The sequence below is a fragment of the Atractosteus spatula genome, chromosome 21, assembly GCF_055471065.1.
Source record: "Atractosteus spatula isolate fAtrSpa1 chromosome 21, fAtrSpa1.hap1, whole genome shotgun sequence".
NCBI classification, from domain to species: domain Eukaryota; kingdom Metazoa; phylum Chordata; class Actinopteri; order Semionotiformes; family Lepisosteidae; genus Atractosteus; species Atractosteus spatula.
In genome coordinates this window covers 1143135-1165046 of record NC_142726.1, presented here as the reverse complement: position 1 = coordinate 1165046, position 21912 = coordinate 1143135, and the positions used below count along the sequence as shown (strand labels likewise).

General features: G+C 42.5%; 1 protein-coding gene across 1 annotated transcript in view; it reads right to left on the bottom strand.

Annotated features, from left to right (window-relative positions):
- gse1b (Gse1 coiled-coil protein b) overlaps positions 1-21912 on the bottom strand; it is a 266120-nt gene that overhangs the window by 104034 nt on the left and 140174 nt on the right. The window lies entirely within an intron of this gene.

The window sequence follows — 21912 nt, the reverse complement described above, 5'->3', positions numbered from 1 at the left end:
AAATACTCCATCTGAATGGCATAAGGTTGCCATAGAAGTGGTAGATGAATATGCTACATTTAGTATGCAATGTACCAAAGGCTGCAGAGTTCTCTCTACACAAAAATATGCTACTAATTTAATGTACAATAGAAAAACAATCAGAAAGCCAATGTTTTCTTATGGTAAAAATACCAGTTATGCCAGTGGACGCAAACTCCATTCTTGAGGGACTTTAATTATATTATACAGGCTTTCAAGGCATCTTTTAATAACCAGCACTTCAGAATCAGGCTGTTAATGATAACGATAAAGAAACCTTGAAAACCCGCTGGATTGTGACCTGTAAAAACCAACATTTAACACCCCTATCTTTCAAGACTAGCTGGGAAGATGAAAAGGTTAAGCACTGTGTACTAAACTCATTAAACGTTTCCACATTGGAATTTGTGGCCTTCTTTTCATGATCCGTTTTCCTGCGATAAAGTCAGTAAAATCCTTATTTAAAAATGACATGGTATATATTATACACTTGAAATATGCAATTCTTTTATACTTTGCAGTCCTGAACACATGTCACTGATTATTGTATGCTTTGAACCATGCTGATGCAAAAAGGATTTCCTGGAAACCTCAAAACAATGCCTGCTGATGATACCTTTAAGCTGCCCAATTGGATTAATTAAGAAGGAGCTGTTTTACTATAAACCAACGCTGGGTGGAAGGTAAATAACAGCTCATTTGTTTTTCATTTGCTGGAGAGGAATATGTTCTCCTCCTACACAACGAGCCCTAATCTGCGTTTGTGACGTCCCACCGGCACAATGGTATTCAAACACAAAGGCCACCTCTCGGACGTTCTGTGGGTCGATGGGTTCATTTCAGCAAAAATGCTGGGGTGTATCAAGCTATGTTCTGCTACTGAAACAGAAGTGATAAAACAGAATTTCTGCAGAATTATAATTCTACTCCCGTCTCTTTAACTGAAAATTAGAAGTTTTTATGCACTAGAACCATAGCAATTTAAACTAGGCAGACTACCATTCATATCAGTTCCCATGGCTTCTACTAGTCAAATCACTTAAAACATTCTGTAATAATCCTGTCATTCATAAAAACTAAGCAGCTATACAATTGGCTATATTCCCCAAAAGATGGGGCCTGTGTGCTAAAATTGAACACCGCACCATTTTAGCAGGAGCCAGAATCCTTTCCTTTGTTATAGCAGAGTTTACAACATGGAGTGGAAGCCGACTGCCTATGAAGAAGAGCCCCTCGTCTATCTGGCGGGCCGCTCCAGGTCCTGCCTTCTCGCCAGCAGGTGCACAGACACTCTCCGAGCCCTGGTGAGCAGGGGCTGTCCCGGCAGAGGGGCCCTATTTGTCCAGAGGCCAGTCTGGACCCAGACAGGCCGCTCCCAGCCGCTCCCCTGCGCCAGCGCGCACACACTCCAGCTCCAGGCCTGCAGGGGTGAGAGGGTAATTCACTCACTACACTGACCCCCTGCAAAACCTTTCCCTTTGTGAGCGCGAGCTGGCGATCCTGCTGCTGAATAAAAAGCCCCAGGGCTCCTCTATGTACTCATTACTAGGCTCGGGCTGCCAGATATGATCAATACAATTCTCTAAACGTATACTATTCAGCTCACACACACACACTTATTACTGAACCATAGTGGATTTGTTAATTGTGGTCTTTGTCATTTCTCATTTTTTTCCTCCTTAAAATCCTGCATCACTGTTTTTTCTGGTTTCAGTATTAACGTCTCGGACAGAACGCTCCCCTGGGCGAGGTATGCGGTCTTCCCAGAATAATAGGATGCTGCTGAGTAGCAGCTGATTAAAACTGAATTTGCCACACAGCACCAATTAAGTGTGGTCTCCCGAGTGTTACTGCCGATTGAAGACTGCAGGAATGCACATGTTCACTTAAAAAGCCATATTGCCACAAACACAAAATATATCCAAAATGAAGATGGCATGCCAACATCTCATATAGTTATTAGCTTGGTTATACTTATAACCAAGATTATACTGCATGTGACTTCTTTATGATAATGTGCAATAGCACCCAGTTATCAGCCTCTTTGTAACAGGAGGATTACAAAGGCAATTACAAGGCAGGGCCTTGGATTCACATCTCTGCGAAGGAGGTTCAGTCATTTATTCAAGGTGACACAGAGTCAGTCAGCAACAAAACCACAGCTTGACCCGGTCCAGGAACTTCGTGGGAAGCAGTCATGAACCTTAACCACCACACCATTTAAGACTCTGTACGGAAAGAAGGAATCAATGCATTAAAACATCCACAAGAAACCACATTGTTTCCCAGAGAAGGGAGTACAAAGCACATTTGAATCCCGCGGACCAGCGCTCACAGAAGACAGAATCCCTGTCACATTGGCTTACCTCTGTTTCTGCAGTTCTTACAAGTGGTGCTTGCTGAGCGAAAGGTTAATGTCCCGCCCACCCATGTTACCACAATCTCCTGCCGCCCCCAGACAGACATTGCCTTTGGCCTCGGAGTCCAAACTAATCACATTTTGTTTTAAATACAATTAAACCCCAGATGCTGTCTCCCTCTTTTATTTCCCCCCACAGCCAGAGCTGCTCCATTTTGAAATGCAGATAATAATTAAATTAACAGCTCTGTAATCATCTACTCGGAGAATAAGACATTTTTTCAATTCGGATCTGAGAACAGCGCTTTGATATCAAAGTGGACTGCAATAGTTCAGTGTGAGAGGGCCTGATTTATTACCCTGCCATAATTGATGTTTATAAAAAGTAGCTCTTACAGCTACTCAAAGCAAGAGATGAAAGGCAATCAATCAGCCATTTGCCTCAAAAGAAAACCATATCAAAAACATTTTGTGTAAAAAAAATAACAATGATGTAGTGTACTTGCACACTGCTGCTTTGAAGCTTGGCCATTTAGCTGCAATGTTTGCTTCAGTAAGGGTTGCACTGACACTCGATCGACATGCTATTGACACTCTTTTTTCCTCTCCCTTTCACATGAGATGCCACAGAAAACACCTTGTTTTGCCACTGCGTCCAGATCATGGACTCTATTTTTGCCACACCTTCCTCGAATATTCCTTTAAGGGCCCTCTGCGCTAGTTCTTCGTGTGGCCACGGAGCAGAGATGGCGATTTCTTCCTGTGCAGTCCACACTTTTCCGTCGAGCCACAGCACGACCTCAACCACCCTCTCGGGTGTTATGAAAAGGATTTCTCCCCCTGAGCCCTTCCCACAACCTCAGCATTCCTGTTCTGAAGGTCTTGGACAAGTCAACACTCTTGTGAATCACAGATGGGGCTGTTGGTATCTGCAATAAACACCATCATAGCTGTAGCACGTAATTCTCTAAAATGAAGAGGTTTAATCTGCAAGTCATGTATTTAAACAGAACTGGCACATTATCCTTAATGAGTGGGCCATTCCCATCTTGACATTCCAAACCTTCATTCTGATTTTTAAATATATATCTTTACTGAAATACTGATTCAAAGTGGCTTGCAGAATTATTCAATGCCTAAACAGCTTATTGTATAAAAACAAGAAAAAAATCAAGAAATATCACTGTAGAATGAGAGCAAGTGACTGTGTAGTTTTCCTGAAGTCTGAAGCCCTTGCTCGTGGACAGACAGTCTTAATTAAGCCATCAAAAACAATGTTCAGATGTGGCACAGCCTCCCAGTACTTGGCCATGCAAAGCAAGAAACTCTACAAGAATGGAACTGACTGAAAATATTATAAATCTTGTATGATACTGAAATGCTGCAACAATCTTTCTAATTTATTTTTAATAACCCCTCTGGGAGCAGAGTGGCATCTTGGCTTTAGATCTGTGTTAAAACCCTTTTCTTTGACCAGTCATTAGTGCATAATTTACGAGCCTTCACACGTTACAGTGATGAAAACCCGCCGCATCTAAAAAAAAAGGGCATCAATTCAATTCATTTCAATTCTTTTTTTTTATAGTTCCCAACAATTTCCAAAGCAAGCCAAAGCTTGCAACCTTATCGGCACAGAGAAAGCTGTGGTACTTCATTTTCATGTGCGACAGTATAAAACCAGAAAGAAAAAAGGATACAAAAGCCCTAACAATACAGTACAGCAAACCACTGCCCCCAACGCTGCAGGATAACTTAATAAAAGCTCCCTCACCTCCACAGAGCCACAGTAACCTGATTACAGGTTTCACCTTAACAAGAGTAGGGAAGGCCGGCTTAATAAAGCAAGCACACTCCAGAGCCGCAGTCAGGCCTGAACTGAAAAGACGGAGCTGTACGTCACCAAATCCTGGAAATTTGTGCTAAATTGAATCAATCCATCTCAGAAATGACTCTTGTCATCTTTTTTTCTACACAGAAGCCATCTGCGTTGGGAGGTGGGGGGGGGGTTTTGGGATGGTAATTGGCCCACATCAGAGACAAACAAGCCCGTCCCCATGTATCCTGCACCCCAGGGTAATGCAAAGCAACGCGCTCTATTGACGCTAATGACTGCTTAATGAATGCATTAATAACAAGCTTACAAGCAGGGGTGCACGGCTAGGATTACCTCCCGAGAATAAGGGGTGAGACAGGAGACCACATGACAGAAGACCAGAAGAGAGGCTGTGACTTAATGAATGTCAGTGGCTAAACAATAGTCAGCCGCCGCGGTGCCACTGGTGATGGATGCCACACTAAGATGTGTCTACATTTCGATGGGCCTTGTGTGGGGAATTCAAAGCACAGTGCAAACTCTCCAGGAGGCTCGTTCCAAATAGATGCAGGCACATCCACGTCACAGCAAACAGGAAACGGGGATTACAAAGAAGCATGTGGGAAGGAAAAAGCAGCTGTTGGCCGCCACCAGTGTATATGAGGACACACGCAAACACGTAAACCCCCCAATGTTGGGTGTCAGTATGTGCTTGTTGTGTTGCTCCAACAAAAGAACATGACCAGTAGGGAAAAAATACACAAAGATGCTTGTGGGATTCGTGTGTTATTATTGTCTCATTTTGGCAAATTACTTTTTTTATGCACATTAACAAATCGGTTGTGTTTGGCAACATTTAATTTAGATTTTCATTTTGCCAAAAACATCAATCATAGGTTACAGGGTTTGAATAATCTGTGTGCTTTGCACTCGTTGCTGAAGGATGCAAATGGCACATTGCTGATGAAGCCCCCTTACAACGGATTCCTTTCAGGCGACTTGAAACGAGATGCGTTTCGCAGAAGATCCCACTGAAGGTAAAGCTTTATAAGGGCATCTTTATTAAAATACGACTGCACTTCACACAAGAGGCCATCAGCACAAGCAGAACAATAAATTACAGGCTGGACCCTTATGCAAATGAAAATGTGCACTGACCTGAGATTGTTTAGCTAAAGAAAAGGCTTTAGAAATCCTCCTGGCGAGTCACTAGAGTGTACCTAAAGCACAGAGACTGAATCATAGCAATATGGGGGTAAAACCCAGTGCTTTTCTGCTTTACACCCTTTTACCATTAAAAGCACTGCTGCAAGTTTCTTAGTAGACAGAATCAGACAGAAGCAGCTTCTGACACAAATCTAGACAGATACCTGTGTAGAAAAACCACGACTTTCAAATTAAAATGTGGTTCAGAGGTGCAGTGCAGTGTGCACAGGGTGATTGATTTCCTGTCCAGGCACCCAAACCAACTGAATATGTCACCCAGACAGGCACTTTAAAAGAGCTCAGCTTCCAGAGATTTATTCTGTTCTTGCTTTTCAAAGCCTCAATTAGTCCGAGAGATTATTGATACAAAGACTAGATCATAACTAAGTCCAGCATTGTATTGATTTTTCTTAAGGAGTGATGTCACAAAATTTATGGCCAGTAGGTTGTTAATATTTGGTTTATCATAAATTTCACTTATGCAGCTCGACATGGCTGATAGAAAAATGTCTTCCTGAAATAAAAACAAAAAGATGACACCAACATCAGCAAGCAGTGTAATACTGAAAAGAACACTTCTGCAGATTTTACAAAGAATTTTCAAACCATGTTGCCTTTTCTGGTTTATCAGACTACATTTCTGCATATTTATCTTTCAATCTAATATATTTAAACAACATAGCATTCTTAACTGCCTCCAAAAAACCTGCCTTTTTCACATTCTTCCTATATACACTTTAGAAGGTTACGTTAGGGTAAAAAGTGGGAGGAAAATAATGTTAGTCTGCACAAGTAGGTTGCATGCTGATTTTTAAGGTAAAGTGAAGAGATTAGATTTGAGAGAACACTGCACTTGGAGAACAGACACAATGAAAAGACTTGGACGATCAATATTATTGACAGTGCGGTACTGTGTCTTTCTTGTTTGCAGCTGTCTTGTGTTTGTGCCATCTTGAAAAGGAATGGGGAGCTGCCTGTATCCCAGCATAGCAGCTTCACAACAGCCCCTTACATGTGAGACCCCTTTCTTACTCAACCGACACCCCCCAAACAAAACCGCTGCATTTAACAAGAACACTGCAACAGTTGCGCTGATGCTGAACAGGCCAGAGCAGGTCAGGTCCCACTCATCAGGCTTCTTGACCAAAGAATTTAAAAACGAAGCTTATTGGTTTGATGTTATCCAAATGCTACAATCTAAAGAAAGCTAACTAAGTCTGATTCAGCAATACCAAATGTAGTATTTGAGAAACTAACCAGTGTAAGTATTTGGGGGAAGGTTGGCAGTAACAAAGGGCAATGTGAAATTATATTTGCATACACACTGCTTTGCAAATGTCTTAATGAATCTTTGATATATATACACACCATAATTCCCAATTGTATGCCATGAGCATCAAAACTACCACTAGTGTTTTCTACCATTGTACAATCACACCGATTCAAACTGTAATATACAATCATGACTGATCAAGGTGAATGATATACACACACCCAATATGAAGTGTTGCAGGAGGTAATCCATCAGTTTTACCAAGGCGATTTCAGTGAGTCATCAGGAGTGTCTCCACTCCACTCTACATTTGCTCCTCTCTACACATCCAGAAAGGTTCAAATAAAATGGCTATGATTAAAGCAGATGATCATCGGAGAAATGCATGCAGAAGAAAATCTGAGTGAAAAGACTAGAACAATGCCAAATGCCTTAGAGCTCTGATTGCAGTGGAAACTCTCCTCACTACGGGATATAACACGCTGAATCAAATGAGTAACTTTTTCAAAGACATTTAAGAAGAGTGAAAAGCACCCCTCAGTTACACTACAGATATCAACAACAGTCTAAACAATTGCTTTGGTTCTTCAAAGACTAGGATGACTGAACAGATTTAACCCCACTGCTGCATGTCTGGATCCCCAACAAACTATTTCAGTCAATTACAATATCTATTGTAATAATATTACTCTGTATTTCTTCTTTTTTCCTTTTTGCATACTAATTAATCCTGCCTTTTACTCTCTGCTAAAATTCTATTTATTAATAAGTATATTTATTTTTCAGTATTAACAATCAATCCCAATGTGACATTTCCCTACAGGTTCATGGTTAGACAGATTAAAAGCTGAAAGTAGTTAAATTAATTTAAGTGTTTTTTTTCTTTCTTTTAAAAAAGGTCTGGGATTGTAACATGGGTCACAGCAATGCCTAATTAATTTAGACGTTGCAATCAAAGCAATCTACTCTAATTATAGGTAGAACCGTTGCAGATTCTTGGCAACAAGTTCAGTCAAGGCAAAGCAATGAGGCAGGACGTCAATCTTAGAAAGTAGAGCAGCCGTGCCAAAGAGGTATTAATTGGCTTATTTGCAGTCTTGGCGGAAGAAATGATTCAAAGATCTAAGTGTCAAGGGAAGTAACTTATAGTAACAATAACTGGGCTATAAACATGTTGCCTTTTAAATACAGCATATAGAATATTGATTACCTTTCTTTTAAGGACATTTATAAGAAAACAGACTGTCATGTTTATAAAAAGAGAATATTTTAACAAGTGTCACTATGATCATCTACGTTCTGCATTATAGTTTAATAAAGAGATGGGAAGTGGATATAAGAGACTTTATTACTGTACAAGTTCCTGCCAGACTAAGGCTGTGTGGTGCCACTCTTGTGTTAAGTGGGTATCCTGATTGATTTAAAGTTAGGGAAAGCCATGCACTGCAAAATGAAAGCAAAGCTTTTGGGCTGGCTGCCTACAAGGGGTGATGCACTCCATGACAGTTACCTCCTTTGAAGATTCACCCCGTGTTACTGAGTCTGGGCCATGAGTCCATGTGAGTTAAAATATCAGCAAAACAAACAAGGCTTCCCCTTTGCACAAGGCATGTGTGTGTTTGTGTTTCATCTTGCCTGGAAAGTTTGCTGCGTTAATTACAGCAGGAGGCTGCCACACAGGAGGAGGATGCTTCTCGCCCGGGCTGTCGGCTGATTAATGCAGGAGGTGTGCTGCGCTCAGCCTCCCAGCCCCCCCCGACAGCAAGGTGTGCTCTACTGATCCTTCTCGCCCCCCGCCCGGTTCCCATGGCGGCGCTCAGATGCAGGCAGCCCACTCGCCTGCTCGCGAGGAGCCCAGTGATCGTCTGCGGCACAGCTCGGCGAGGCCTGCTTCTAAAGTGCAAAGTGATTTATTTTAGCCAATTACTAGCGCACTTTTTCCTTCCTGGAACCGTTCTCCATTGATTGAAACCTATTGAAAACAAATTAGCCGACAGCAAGGAATCAAGGATCCCTCTGACAAGCCTTCTCTGGAGAATACGCAAAAAACAGATCCATAGTTTTTGTGTTGGATATAGGAACCTTTTGGTCTGGGTTTCATGGCAACAATTAATGCTCGTTTGCAGAGCCTTAGCTGGCTAATGCAAACACTGGCAACATTCGACAAAGAGCACCAAGCGATGTTTTGGAGAATTATAAGAGCTGGTCCTTGTTTTTCCCCAGTTGTTTTTGAGTGAGTTTGAGATTATGGGAGCAGACTGCAATATAGCATAAGAAGACAAGGCAGGCAATGTCTAAGTGAAAAGGTTTTTAAAAAAGCAGCGTATTTATAGACATGAGGCCCACGTACTGTTCGTCAAACAGGACTGATTTATGTAAAAAATTAAAAAACAACAATACATTTTTAACTTAAAACTTTACAGGTTGTATTTGTGATTGTTGGATCTTTTCCAATGTTGTTAAAATGGGTAAAATACAAACTAAAATGACTGGCAATCAATCGAGGTTCTAAAGGGGGAAGTGGTTTCCTCTCAACAAAAATCTTTTTATCTGTGTGGTAAATAACAAACATCCAAAGTCACATCTCATATCACCTATGCACATATAGAACTTTTAATGTCCCTATCGTTTATAGGTACAATAACTGGAATTTAGGAGTTCAGTACTGTCTGCTTAAATCCCTGTACAACTGAACTTTTAATTTAAAATGCCCAATCTTTATTTTCAACAACAACCTGCTTTCAACTTGCATCCACTACAGGCACATCGGACGGTGCTCTTTTTAACGAATGCAGAAACATTTTCATGAATCTAACTATACAGTAGGTTACAAAAGGCACGTTTAAGTGTTGTTGCATGATCAGCAGGAAAACGAACCCCACTCCTCACATCCTTCCACATTTCCCCGAGTGTGGGGGAATCCAGGTATTCTGTGCCCAACGCAGATCTTATTACTGCTCCTGCAAGCAGAATGTGTGTGCGTGCACGTGTCCCTGAATACAAGAGCAGAGGGGTTCATTCTGACTAGATTTAGGGGTGGGGGGAGCCTCCTGAGGTTCCCCTTTACAAAGCACGTCACCCGGAGGACGAGAGCAAATGAATTATTCTAAAAGGCGACAGTCCTCTTTCTTTAATATGAAGGTTAACAGAGAAGAGAAAGACATGGGGGCAGAGGTAGGAGTGGGGGGGGGGGGGTGTAATAACACAGCTGAATGAAGTTAGGAAATGAATCACCATGTAACAGTTCAATCGAGGATTTTTTAAAATTAGTCCTGACAAGGTCTTCCTGACTGAATGCATTAGAGTCTCCCCCTGGCACGCTCGGCTCCACTTGACATGCTATTTGATGAGGCGCGTGCAAAGCTAATGGCAGTGACCCTGCTAAGCGAACTAGGCTCAGATTCATTCGATCACACACAGGCACTAATCAGTGCGAGCACTGACACTCGGCTCCAACGCCAATTGATTTATTGCATTGCAGAATGGATACAAATGTGATTAAAGGCACTTTTTAGAAATTATTGTACATAGGCACTCCATAGAAATGAGTGGAATCAATTGTCAGGCAGGTCCTTTTCCCCATGTTCCATCTAGACTGCCATCTGTAGCTGATGGATCTCGTGCTCTGAGCCACAAGACTGCAGTTAAGAGCATCTGCCCTGCTCTCCCCATCAAAGGACAAAGTCTGTAACATTTAACCTTATAAAATGAGAAAACCTTTTCAGCTTTTTAAATGACAGCTATTCAAGCAGGGAAAGGTTAAATGGCTCCTTGATGATATTCTGAAATCTCCTCACAGTTTCAGAAAACACTTTTTTCCCCCTAAAATCTGTGCTTGATTTTTCGTGTAGTAAATGTTATTAGGAGAATGAATGATGATCCTAGTCTTACCGTTATGTACCAAAAATTCTAGGTGTATTTTGTAGGCATGGAAAACGTCTTTTGGTTTAAAACATCTTTTGAATGCTAAAATTAACTCAAACTTTCAAGAAACAGCAACTATATGACTTTCAGTGCACGTATGTACTACAAGCGTTTAAGGTATCATCTAATGACAAATATTGTCAAATACAGCTCTATTGTTGTATGAAGCGCTATCGGTATCCACAGCTCATCTGTCAGAAAGGATATTCCACTTCTGAATACCCTGCTGGTCACCCGAAAAGCTACAAGTTTACTAATTTCAGCTCATTATCCCAGCCTTTCCCTTGCCTTGTTAGAAACTGCTGCAGCAGAACAAACTCCCTCAGAGATTTAATAGCAGCTGTTTACAGTACTGAAGAGCCATTAGAAATCCTCTTTGCAGGGTGCTTTGTGGAGCCATTGGCTGCTGTAATTGCAGACTGATTTCTGGGGTCCCATTATTGGTGGTTGCCTGGCAATATCAGAAGTCACCAATAGGGAGGCTGGAGGATTCCACCTGCCTCACACACTGGAAGAGTGTCCAGCGCTGGGAAGACACAGATTCTTAGGAGAGGTTAAATATTATAGAGGTTTTTAGAGATTTAAGAATGCAGTCAAAGCTGGATTTTCAATGCAATTAGATAACTATGGATTTCATTTAGCTATTTATTTTAAAAGGCAACATTAGACGATGTCACATTTCATAAGATTTGTTTTTTCCTTTCATTCAGTTGCAAATGAAGGGCTCAATTCAGAAAATTCTCTGTCAATCCAGGTTTTTAAACTGTTCTTGTAATTGAATCCTTTCCTCACATCATCAATGAAAAGTGTTACAGTGAGGTTCAGGGATGAGCGAGTCATTATCAAGGGAATTCTAGGAAAACCTGTTCAGAATTTCCCCAATGTGTTCCAGCTCACAGAAAACCACATCCCGTTCCCTGCGTGCTGACTACTGGCAGATAAGGGCAAACAGGAGGGCAGCTGGAGCTCGGAAATCCCGGAACCACCTCTAGGGATTTGCTGACACTGTGGCCAACTGAATGAAATGCAGGCTTATACACCCACATGTGGGCCACAAACTCCTTCCCCTGCACAGAGCTCCACAATGCAGAGGGCAGAGAGAGCCTGTCAGGACCTGGCTTCTATTTCAGCAAGGCATCAGCCTCTTCCAGATTCCAGGCACTGTGTACAAGGCTTGTCAATCCACACAGCTCTATTCCAGAAAGAAAGGGAAAAAGGAGAGGACTGGTGTGTGAGAAGGAAGTCCCAGTTGCCAGACTGTCAGAGCTCACCCCAGAGGCTCGCTGTTATTCAGGAAACCTCCTAGCCTGAGGGTTGCCATAGAGATCTCCAGGGGGTTCCTATTGTTGATGGACATCCACTCAAATGTGAAAAGTGCACAATAAGAGAAATGGAGCCATTTAAAATAAGAGGGAAGACACTACAGACCTGCCCATTTTCAAAGACCAGAGCTGAAGACGGACAGCTGTTGTGCTTTATCATTTTACTAAGAACAAAAAGATGTTCGCATGTGACTGGAATAGCACAACCTTTAAAAATTTTAAGATTACACCGGAATTAATGGGTCTCTAAGCTCTAACAAATCTTGCAGAATGTCTTGGCTTGGTCGCCCTCTTGAGAGGTGGTCGTGGAGTGGCGTTTCCCCTGTTGTCCTCAGACACTGCTGAATACGACGTCGCCTGAGAGGGGACCACATGTTCGAAACAGTTAAGACAAAAAATCTCCGCAGTTATGATCACTGCTTCCAACATAACAGAAGGGCAGACGGGAGATATGATAGATAAAAGAGTTTATTCTGTGATGCTGGATTAGGAATATTTAGCGTGCTTTCACCTTCCCTTATCTCCCTATCAGATACTGACTGCCAGGCTTGCTCGAGCTCTCATGAGCCCCACTTCCCTGCAGACAGCAGCTGTACAGCTGTACAAACCCTGCAGTACAAGTAGAATCTGCAGTAAATGGGTGACGCAGCACAGACAAACTCTCTCTAGACAAGAGACATTCTGAAAGGATGGGGAATTTCCAGAACAATAACTGTAGGCAGTATAATTTTTTGTATCCCCCCCGAGGGCTCCTGGCACTGTTGCTCAGGTCAGCGTGAACACAACCCGCAGCTCGAACCCGTCTGCCCCCTGCCCCCGTCGCCAGCCAAATTACACTTTTAGCATTTGTTTGAAAGCTAACAACCCTCGCAGTCGTGCTACAAAGTGCACCCTCAAGTCGCTCTAAAGACTCTTTAAGCGTGCCTTTCTACATGCCTGGGGAGAGAGCCGCACAATTATGAGCACAATTATAAAAACATTGAAGCACAGCCAGCCGCCTTGCGCTTGCTAAACTTGAAAGTGACAATCCAGCCATCGCTGCCTTTATCTTTGATATGAAGAACTCTTTCAAGTATTGATGGCACTAGCAGGCTCATTAAATGCAATCCATCTGTCCTTAATGTGCAAGGCACTGAGTCTAATGGAGATGAAGGATGCCCTCCTGTGATACAGCAGGACTGTACAGTAGAACCATGAAAATCAGATTTACTGCTTTACTGAAGCCCTTTCAAATAAAGAAATATGGAACTGGTGACATCACTATTTATTTTTAACTAACTAAAGCACTTTGCCGCTCCTAAAAAGGGAAGAGCTTTCAAGCATTTTTACTTTCAAGGTGTCCTGTCTCCTTCACGTCTGCCTGTACCAATATAATACGGGAATGATGGCAATTTATTGTGATGTTAGTTGGCAATTTGATCTGTGCAAAATTCACATAGATTGCCTATTCAAACCCTCACTCTGCCATCTCATAATCTGAAATCAAAGCTGTTTGCATCATTATTCAATTGTAGTACAATCAGGCTATATGCAGGTCTAATACTCCACAGGGCATGTTTTTGAAAGCTTCCACCAGGTAGTATAGTTCTTGTGGTACAGGCTAATAAATTACAATGCGCTCCAAACTGTGTTCCTAATTAAATCAACATTTTCCCATTTGTTTGGCCACTTTAATTTAGGAGTATAAAAGAAGCTGGACTTGCACACAATGTCTTAACCCCATCCAATCAAACCCCGTCAGCTGAGCAGTAGGATGAAAAAGGCTTCAAATTCCACCTTTTCTTCTACATTCCATGTGTTTGAAAATTCCACACAAACATCGCACCAGCTGTCACTGCCGAAACTTTCAGCTTCTCCCTTGCAAAAACGATATGATGATGACAGCCCTTCACATCAAAAGCCGAGCTTAAAAACAGAGTACAAACACCATCACTGATGTGAGAGCAGTGTGAATCACTGGGACGTCTAGCAAATATTAATCTGTTTCAATTAAGGGGAAAAAACAAACAGAAAGGGGGACTTCCTTGCATTGCTATTTCTTCCTAGAAGAGAAGCAAAATCAAAATTAAGAGAGAAGAAAAAAGCTTTGGATTTCAACTGTTTGCATCAACATCTGATTAGAGCAGCCTCAGAGCTGAACAGAATACAGAGCTGTTATCTGGATGATTATTCTTATGTTGAAAGCCCGGTCACTACAGTGGTATAACAGTTCATAGTTACACACTGCAACAGCAGCTTCTTTTAAAGCTCGAAATAAGTAGGAATGGATGTATTGTCTGAAGTAGAGGAACACTCCTCACATCAGCACTCTGAAGTTGGGTCACACCCTACTTCCGCTCTGCTGGTTCCATGACTTCTCTGTCCCTCGTATTCCCCCTCCAGTAGATGCTCCGCACAGAGCTAATTAATTAAGCAAACATATTCATCAGCATGTTCTCAGGTGTGCAGCCAGCGATGAGCTGTTTATCCTTTCCCACACTCTCAGGACTGTGTCACTTAATCTCGGGATGCTTTGCATTAATCAAACAGTCTAGGAACAGGCACACATACTCAGGGAAATGATAGGATCAAAACAAAACATTATTCCGTCACACTGTGGGATATCAGCACTATTAATAATGTGAATAATGTTTGTAGACTTATTCATACTCCCCTTCACTTGGAGCCCAGCACAACCTCATCCTCACCTTTGAGCTCCGTTGATCACCCATTCATCACTTCCGTCCAGATGACTTGGGGTCAGAGCTTAAGCTAATTAAAAGAAGCTCAAACAAGGGAAGAACAGTACATATTTTGACTTGTATAAACATAACAAAAGATTTGCCAAAGGGATTAACTATTTGAAGGAAAGTCATTGCCCAAGACCCAAGAATCCCACTTTATTGAAACATTTTCTGTCAGTTGCATATCGGCAGTTATGCAAACACCTCAAATCTCATTTGAATGCATATATGCACATCGCCTTGTCGAAGAAATCAGATGTACCCTCTGCATGCCTTATTTAGGAACAGAACTTGCTTGTCAAAATCCAACCATGCAGGAACTTTTTGATTATGGAGACTTTACATTTATAAGCACACATGACAGGACTGAGGAGTCAATTAAAAAAAAAAGCTGACATGCTGCTTAAGAATATATGCAGATTCGTGTCGGCTCTCTGATAATTCACAATCCCAGCAGAAGCAGCGCAGGAACTGGCTTGACTTGATAGAGGGCTATCCCATTCGTCAGCTCCTCTCTTTAATGCTGTTCCTGGATAAGCTCTCCCATATTTATCTTCCCTGTTTGTCAGACCAAACAAGAACTGCTCCTGGAGGCCAGTAGCTAATTCATCCTTGGGCTCTCCAGAAGTGAATCTGGATTAGGTCTTGTCTGCTTTTTTATAGAGACCCTTGTTTTCCTGTCTCTTTTTCATTAACTGAACGACAGCTCGTTTTGTTTCCTGACACAGCCTCTGTATTTGTAATTGCTACCTCTTGTAGGTTGCCACGCCAAACAGCAAGGCTTGTGATTTCTTTCATTTTGAAATGAAACCACATTAAAAAAGAAGCAAAGAAACTCACAGGGCAAAGACGTCACATCATTACCAAACCTTACTGAACTGTATATGCTTTATTCTTTGGAAAAAGGGTTATAATAAATATTTTTTGTAAATAACCAAAGATTTGCTAGAAAACATTTATCCGAAGATGAAAGGTGTGAAAGCAGCTACACAGAAATAATTTTATTACTACCATTTTGAAATCAACAAAATGAAGTCCCCAAATTTACCCCATCTGTTTGAAAATACCTTTATAAAGTGTATATACTGTATAATAACATGTTAAATGTGCGTTACATTTTATTAACCGAAAGATTAAAATGCTTAGTCACTAAAGCGGAGCTCAGTTAAGCAAAGTCTTTAACAAAAGCTTAACAATTTAAATCTATCAATGCACACTTCTCAGAAGATCAATGTGTCAAACTGGGTGTCTACAGGAGGAGCTTAGTCTCTATGCTCATGAAATAATGTCATAGTCACCAAAATCAGTTTTGTATCCCAAGGAATCCCAGTACATTCATGCTGACACCTTGTAACATGAATTTTCCATGAGTTTCAAAAGGACCAGGAGCGAGGAGCAGCCCAGCGAGCAGGGAGCTGGGACTCCAAACTGTGACCTGAAGGCTAAAGGCCTCATATCCCCAGCTAAACCACTGAATGATCCTCATCGTCCAAAAGCAATCATCCCTAGACCTCTGCCCTGCATCACACAGGCGATCATCTGAAACCGCACAGAAACCTCTCAAATCATCCATGTTAATGAAGATGGGAAAACAAATCTTATCAGGGGAAAAGAAAGTGGATCAGGATACAAGCAGGGAAAGCAGAATGCAATGAATATGAAGTCACTTGAACCTGGAGATGATGGCAGTATCATCACAACTCAAGCAGGGGAGCACCTGATATCATGAAAATGATATTGAAGATCTCCAGTGAAGAAAAGCAGACCCCTCCCTCCCACTACCTCCATACACACACACTCCATTTCCCATTCCACCTCCCACACCAGCACGAAGCCGCTCGGACTCAGAGAGGATGCAGAAGAGCCTATTAAGCCAGGCGAACGCTGCAGTAATTACTTGTGTTCACAGGGAATCGTGGGGGCTGTGCCTGTCCAGCGCTCCAGAGCTGATTACAGATTAGCCAATACCCCCGTCTCCTCCAGTCTCCACTCAGCAACACATTTCCCCTCATCAGAGGAATTGCAGGGGGCTGCCCGGCTGGGGGGCGCCCAGTGAGTGGGGGGGGGGGGGTAGGGTAGGGAGGGCGAGGTGCCGCCGGAGACAGGCACTGATTCCATTTATTAGGGTTTTATCTAGCGAGAGGCGAAAGGGTGTAAGAGGTCACAGGAGGGAGTCACAGGCGGGTCAATTAATTCAGCTGGAAATGTTATTACAAGTCAAAATTTATTGTCGCAGGGCTGCATTAGCACAGGCACAGGGGACCCAAGGTCACACCCCCACTGAAAAAGCAGATAAATTAGAGACATCTGGAGAACAGAACGAGAGGGGAAGAGATTAATAATGCTGAAATTTAGAAGCCAGGGTCTAAGCCTCAGCCAGCGATGCTCTATAAATTAGGGAGAGATAAGGACTGAGAAGCCGGGCGTATTAAGGGGAAGCGTTTTGGACTGAACTGGCGCAGGCAGGCTTTCAGTCCTCCCTCAGGTATTAGCACTTAGCGAGGGGATGAAGTGCATGAGGCACAGATACAGCAAGGGGCTCTCGGAGCAAAGCACATGACAGCACCGGGCAGGAAAACAGCCAAAACACTGGAGCTGGAAAAACAACAGAATCTACCAAGAACGGTCTCCTTCCCTTGCCCCTGCTTTCTATTTTTGTTTTGTTTTTTACTTTTTATTGATTTGAATTGTTTTACAATAAAACAAACGTAACTACTGCATTTTAAGCTTCTCCAATCTGAAAACCACAACATGCAAGGGTTGTTTGAAGGAAAATAAAAACAAGCTGCTTCTTTGTAACTGAACAAAATCACCTCTGGTCTTATAGATTTGCTGCTGCTTTTTCTAAAAACGCTAAAAAATCTCTTTTCACAGTCTCCTGGCCCATTCTGGGGTTTACTGGCAAGACAACGAGGACTGTGCATCAGAGTAAAACAAAATGTAGTTGGTTAACCCCTTAACTTACTGGAAGAAAATTTAGACCAAAAAACACCTGCAGACATCTCAGCTGACGCTTCACTGAGCAGAAGCTGAGAAAACAAGGAATTCATATTTTCCCATTCAAGAGTTTGATACCTTATGGGAAACATATCTGAACATGAGGACCGTAACCTTTTCATCTACCATGTACATTATTGCATTCTACCATTGTACTACGTACATAACACTGCATTGTAGGTGTGCATCTCTTCTCCCTGTACTGCCAATACCAAAGCTAACACCAGTGTAACTGTGTGGACTGCTTGTCCGCATCAGAAAATTAAAGAACTGATGGACAATATTCAATGTGAATACCATTAAAATTATCTTTCTAAATTTAGGATTATATACCACACAGTGGTAATCCATGCCACCAGTCCAATGACTTAATTCTTTAGTAGCGAATCTCAGTTGACAGAAATAGACAGATAAAGATTTTACGGAGCCCTTCAGAAAGGGAGACCTTCTGGCCTGATCTCTCTTGCACGCAGACAGAGATGAGAAATGTTTCTCTTTTACATATAACTGTGATCACGGCCCTTCTCCTCTGTCTAACGTTAGGAAATGTAAAGAACGTCAATACCAGCTGCCCCTTTCCTACAATTAAGTGGCCTGACCTGGTCATCTTTCCCCAGCTGTGTGCGGTCAAGCGGCCGGGACCTCTGTCTGGACAGAGGGGTCAGGACAGTTCAAGAGGTCAGGCAGAAGCCTATAAACACTTGCAGTACATCCATAATAATTAGGAGGCCAAAAACGTTGATGGTCAATGACCTGTGGCCTTGTGGCCATGACAACTCTGAGGAATGCCTGTGTAATTTTGTCATCACTGTGGCAACTAGAAAGTTCCCCCTTGTTCACTACAACGGGCTTCTAACTTATCTGGGAGGACACATGACCCAGGCAAGTCAGTAGGTTGGCACAGTGCGTAGGTACTGATTGATTAAAAGCAATGGATTCTCGCCCATACTTCCTCAGGCCTGGAGGGTGCTAGACAAACGGAGAGCTCCAGTTCTCTCAGTATCTTGTCAAGGTGATGAATTAGACAAGTGGAAAAAACAAATATTCCTGTGTTGTTCAGTGAGACAAACTACTGGCAGGAGATACTTTAAGCAACACCAACTTGCAATGTAGAACATTTTTACTGTCTCTTTAAAATAATTTACTTTAGCTTATTCAGGGTCATGTTCAAAGTTTTTATTATCATAGTGTAATTAAAAACAATTCTTGCATTTACTTTCATTACATTGTTGGATCCACTGCTGAAAACTCACACCTACACATATGTGGTCACATGTACTGGCTTCAGGTTTAAACTGAATGGCTTTAATTTTAGGTGAAACTAATATCTGCTCTAAATGAATACACATAACCCTGCCAATAGTTATGTGGCTATAAAATTGCAGAAAAATAACCTTAGCTCTAATGGGTTTGTCAAGCATATGATGAGGACTGGAACATGCAAACTCCCCACAGAAAGCACCAGGCCAGAATCAAATTCAGGACCGCAGAGCTGTGAGGCAGCATTCAGAACCGACATGCCTCTGTGCTGTCCTGGGACAGTGACATCTGCTTTAAAAAAGGCATGTATTGAAAGAGGTCTTGTAACAGGAGATCTTAATTAAGCTGTAAAATACTGAGCAGTCTTCAAGTTCAGCAACTGAAAAACATTATCTGGACAGTAAATACACTGCACTATATTTCGTTTTTATAGATAATGGTGCTTACAGTACACAGAGCACTATCTAGGGGGTTGTGAAAGGATGTTATTTTAGCAGTAAAAATAAAATGTACAGCACCGTGGGTATAATCACTTAGATATACAAACCCTGCATATGGTGTGAACTCAGAAAAGCTTCCTCTCATTTTAAATATGCGTGTCTGCTGTGCCCCCTCCCCTCTCCCTGCACCACAGCACTACAGCTTTTTTCCTCTTGTGATTTTTTCTTCTCTGTCTGCTGTGATTTTCAGTGGAGCCTGTTACAGCTTTTCACAACCCGAGCAGCTTACACAAACATGTCTCTACAGCTCCCCCGTCTGCTAATCCTCTCGGGAAAGGAGAGCTCTGGTGGCGGCGGCTGTTAATCTGTGCCTCCTGGCTGCCTGCTCAGCTGAGGGCAGGACCTCTCCTTTGCCTCCCTCCCCTTGTCAGCCTGGAAGCAGACAGGGGAGCAAACAGCCAACCATACTGGTTTTAAGATGCTGCACTTACCCCCTCATTATTTCCATCCTCCTCTCGAAATCTGTTTCACTGTTGCCTCCTAGCTGTCTCCCAGCCACCGGCATGCAGACCGTGCCCTCATCCCTGAGGAGAGGGAACCTGAACCAATCAGACTCCGTTTCTCAAGGAATCCTTGAGTGCCTTTGGATCAAGCAAACAGCAACACAGAGAACAAACGCGTCCTCTCCTTTCTAAAGCAACATACGACTGTATTATACCAATTCACTGCATATCGGTTTCAGTGCTGTTTAAAGTGTAACTGATTCATTTGCAATGGAGTATTTTTTGAGGGACTCGTTTTATACCTGGCCAGTTCAGAATTCATGTCTCTGCTCAGGCAGCGGACCCCTGAAACAGCATGGGGAGAATCAGGAAGACAGGCTACAGGCTGCAGTGTGGTGCAGGCTCAGAGATTCAAAGCCAACCGGTGCAACTCTGCACGCCTCCAGGTGTCCCAGCAGTCACAGGGACTCCTCTTTGTCTAGAAGCAGAAAGAGTCCCAGCTGACTCATTCCAACCCTTCCCTCCAGCAGTACTGGGACAATGGCAGGGACCACGCAAATAATATATAGATATTGTTCCTTAATTACATATAATAATATCCACAAGTACAGAGACACAGGCATAAATCACCATTGCACAGAGTATCTAAATCTCTGTATGCTTCACAAAACAATTTCTTCATAAGCAGACCTCTTCCTTGCATTCCACTGCATGGCTTAAATTTAACAACTATAGAACTGAGTTCTGTAAAGCAAAGATCAGTCAAATAATTAAGAAGCTGGATTCCCAAAGTCCTTCCATGTTACATCTTACAAGGCCTGTTGAATGGAAAACCCTTACTCTTCAGGTTTAAACTGCAGGTTGTCTGTTCACAGGCCAAGGAATTTAAACATCTTTCTCACCATCACGCTGATTGAGAGAACAGAAAGGTAGCTCCCAGCCTCCGAAACCTCAGTGACCGCACATCTTTCTGATCAGGGTACTGCAGCCTGACTCAGACTGCTCTTGGCAGTCTCCGGCACCTCTCCCAGCTCCAGCTAACTGGCGTTTACTCAGACTAATTGCTCAAAAAGGGACCACTGATTCAATCAGTATCATGCTTTCAATTTTTTTTAACATCATTGCCAAGTCACAAACCGTAGTAGACTTTGAAGACCCAAGCCATAAAGCAACAGCTTCACAGAGACATTAAGATGAAGGCATAGCTGCTGGCAGTCACACCATCCAAATGGCGTCTCAGATAGCGGAGCTGTTCTAACGGTGGGTGGATGTGGGTTTCTTTCCCTCTCTAGAGCTGGCTGGGGCTCGAGGTTAAAAAGCATCACTCCGGTCTCATGTATCTGTAAAGTGGCTAAGTATATTCTTGAAATAAATTCTTACAATCCAGTCCTACAGCTCTGTCTGCAAAATAAAGAGGTAGTGCAGTCTATGCAGGTGCACGCACACACACGCACACGCACAGAAACACTCAAACAAAAGGGCGGCGTACTCCAAGAATCTGCGCCAGCAAACAGCGAAACAGACACATGGACAGACTCTCTTTTTAGCAGGAAGTTACCACAAATAGCATATTCTGAAAACATGTCTAAATTACCTTATGTCTGCTACTAATGAAAAGTCTACAGTAGGGCTGCTGTTGGCATTGAGCTGTATCTTAAACCAAAAATAATAAGACTTAAAATGAAGAAAAGGTCTCTTTGGCTGCCCTAAAGTTTCAGGACCCTGTAGTGGCTAAGTTAGACCAGGGTGGTCCAACTCCAGCCTTGAAATGCCAGTGTCCCTGTAGAGTGCCGCTCTGCTCTTACCAACCTCAATCAGCTCATTGTCTGAGAAAGACCAATTCGCCGACTTCTCCCAGCGATTCAGGTCTCCATGCTTAAAAGAGACCTAGGAAATCTGCAGGAACACCAGCTCTCCTAGGCCAGTGCAAGACCACCCCAAGTTACACCTTCATTCAATTTTTTTTTAGTTGGGCACAGGAAAATCATTGCACTTTCCTGGGTTTTCTTCACTGTTAACTAGTACATTAACTGATATTAATGTACTGAGGAAAAGCTGAAACCATTTTAAA